Source organism: Grammomys surdaster, unplaced genomic scaffold, assembly GCF_004785775.1.
Source record: "Grammomys surdaster isolate TR1022 unplaced genomic scaffold, NIH_TR_1.0 62, whole genome shotgun sequence".
Taxonomy (NCBI): Eukaryota; Metazoa; Chordata; class Mammalia; order Rodentia; family Muridae; genus Grammomys; species Grammomys surdaster.
Genome location: NW_021604564.1, coordinates 22,377,744 through 22,380,770, shown reverse-complemented (window position 1 = coordinate 22,380,770; position 3,027 = coordinate 22,377,744). Strand labels below are relative to the sequence as shown.

The window sequence follows — 3,027 nt, the reverse complement described above, 5'->3', positions numbered from 1 at the left end:
GAATTTTGGAATACCACAAGCAGCATTTGTACTTTTATAGTGACACTATAGGTTATGGTGACATCTGTATTTCTGCAAATCAGGCAAGCAGACAGGGACACCCTCTCACACATCTGGGACCTGGAGGCTGTAACACCCAGAACCTCAAAAAGTGATGATATTTGTAGTTAGGGCTGCTGCTGCTGGAGTTAGTTAAAAACAAAGTCTTACTTCAGTGTGACTGTAATGAAGACAGGTCCAGGGAGGTTGATCTTGGACCTGCACAGCTTCAGGGTAAGGAAAGCTGAGATTGCCAGCAAGTCAGCAGGAGCTGGGGAGAAAGGAAACCCTGTCCACGGGATTCAGCATGAACACAGTGCCCTGATTGCAGTCTTGAAGTCTCTGGAATTACAGAGCAGTGAATTTCTGTGGTTTAAGCTCCCCAGTCCAGTTTGTGATACATACTTTGTTATGTCAGCCGTAGAAAGCTAACCTATGCATTCCAGACTGCTGCGAGCCCTCACTGGCCGCCAAGGGTGTGTCATGTGCCAAGAATTCTCACAAGTCTGTCAGGTATTTCCTAGTGTTATTCAGATTTTACAGATAAAGAAACTGAGAGCCAGAGAGACTGGTTCTCTGACCGGGCCTTCGTGCCTAGAACGTGGTCGACTCTCATGGGTTGGTTTTGATTTCTCCTCTGAGCACAGTCATCATTAGTACAACTTTGAAGATGAGGAAATGGAGAGCAGAGAGGGGGAATGACCCTCCCCTTATCTTTTTGAAGCTAAACACACTCATTTCCTGTGCGCTTTCCCAGGAGGTTATTGACCCACATAGTTTCTGTGTTACTTTTGGCTTTGCCTGATTAGACAACCTACAACTCATTTGCGACCTCCAAACCAAGCAGGAAAGCTTGTAAAACTGTGACCCACTCCACTGGACAGACATTAACCATTCCAGCACCTTCCAGGGTTACTCTTGGAGAATTCATGACCCCACTGCTTACTTTTTAAAATGATACTGGTTTTGCAATATAATAATAACCACTGTTTATTGGTCACTACTGTTTTTAGATACTAGGCACCCCGTACAACTTTATTTAAGCTTAGCAAAGATGTGGAGGGTCATTATTATTGCATTATTTTTAATGTAAGATGAAGTTGGATCTCCAAGCTCAGTCCTCCATAAAAGATCTTTGGATGGAAACTGTGGGAATGGATGAGTGAATTAAGCAGGTACCTCACTTCACACACCACACTTGAAACATCACCTCACATACCACATTGGAAGCAGTGGGTTTTCTCTAGTTGTAATCAATACCAGAGAAGCATATCCACTTTTCTTCCCTCAGAATGAAGACACTGTGCCAACCGTAACCTTCTTTCCTCACAGAATCATTAGCAAGACTCACCAAGGATCTCAGAGGAGAATCTGTGACAGTGTTCATCAAAAGCCAGATGACTCTATTGAAGGTTCTGAAACCCCTTTAGTGTGGTATACTCTACTCTGTAAAAGTCAAAAAAGAGGAAACACAGCTAGGTGAATCCCACATAGCAATAGAAATATGTTTTTCAGAGAATATGAGTGTTATACATAAGCAGAATGAACTTAAATGTGTGTTACACTATGATTATGAAAATAAAGACAGGCTCTCTGCTTCTCCCTATTCCAGAGACAGCTGCATCCTCTTGTGTAGTGCCAGCCCCATCCAGTAGACAAAATAGTGAAGGTCGGTATGAACAGATTTGGCCATATTGGGCACCTGGTTACCAGGGCTGCCTTCTGCTCTGCACTTGGCAACATGGAGATTGTTGCCATCAACAACCCCTTCTTTGATCTCAATTACGTGGTCTAGATGTTCCAGTACGACTCCACCCATAGCAAATTCAACAGCACAGTAAAGGCTGAGTATGGGAAGCTTGTCATCAATGGGAAGCCCATCACCATCTTCCAGGAGTGAGATCCTGTTAACATCAAATGGGGTGATGCTGGTGCTGAATATGTCATGGAGTCTGCTGGCGTCTTCACCAACATGGAGAAGGCTGGGGCCCATTTGAAGGGTGGGTCCTAAAGGGTCATCATCTCCTCCCATTCTGCTGATGCCCCTATGTTTGTGATGGGTGTGAACCACGAGAGATATGACAACTCATTCAAGATTGTCAGCAATGCAGCCTGCACTACCAACTACTTAGCTCCCCTGGCCAAGATCATCCATGACAACTTTGGCACAGCGGACGGGCTCATGACCACGTCCCGTGTCATCACTGCCACTCAGAAGACTGGATGGCCTCTCTGGAAAGCTGTGGCATGATGGCTGTGAAGATGCCCAGAATATCATCCTTGCATCCACTGGTGCTGCCAAGGCTGTGGGCAAGGTCATCCCAGAGCTGAACAGGAAGCTCACTGGCATGGCCTTCCATATTCCTACCCCTAATGTGTCCGTTGTGGATCTGACATGCTGCCTGGAGAAACCTGACAAGTATGATGACATCAAGAAGGTGGTGAAACAGGCATCTGAGGGCCCACTGAAGGGCATCCTGGGCTATACTAAGGATCAAGTTGTCTCCTGCAACTTCAACAGCAACTCCCACTCCTTCACCTTTGCTGCTGGGTCTGGTATTGCTCTCAATGACAACTTTGTAAAGCGCATTTCCTGGTACGACAATGAATATAGCTACAGCAACAGAGTAGTAGACCTCATGGCCTAAATGGCCTCCAAGGAGTAAGAAACCCTGGACCACCCACCCCAGCAAGGACACTGAAGGCAAGAGACAGGCCCTCGGCTGCTGAGGAGTCCCTGTCCCAACTTGGCCCCCAACACTGAGCATCTCCCCCACAATTTCCATCTCAGACCCCCATAATAACAGGAGGGGCCTAGGGAGCCCTCAGCCCTCCATACTCTCTTAAATACCATCAATAAAGTTCACCGCACACCCCCACAAAAAAAAATGGAAAGGAAATAAAGACAGTGTGCACAGTCTCTATAGCTACCTCTGTCAACTAGGCCCATGGATAGCCATATAATATTCTGTGTAAGTTCTCCTCTGG

At 46.2% G+C, this 3,027-nt stretch overlaps 1 pseudogene; it reads left to right on the top strand.

The window, feature by feature from the left end:
- The first annotated feature begins 225 nt into the window (after window positions 1–225).
- On the top strand, window positions 226–2,705 carry LOC114616790 (annotated as a pseudogene).
- Window positions 2,706–3,027: the final 322 nt, after the last annotated feature.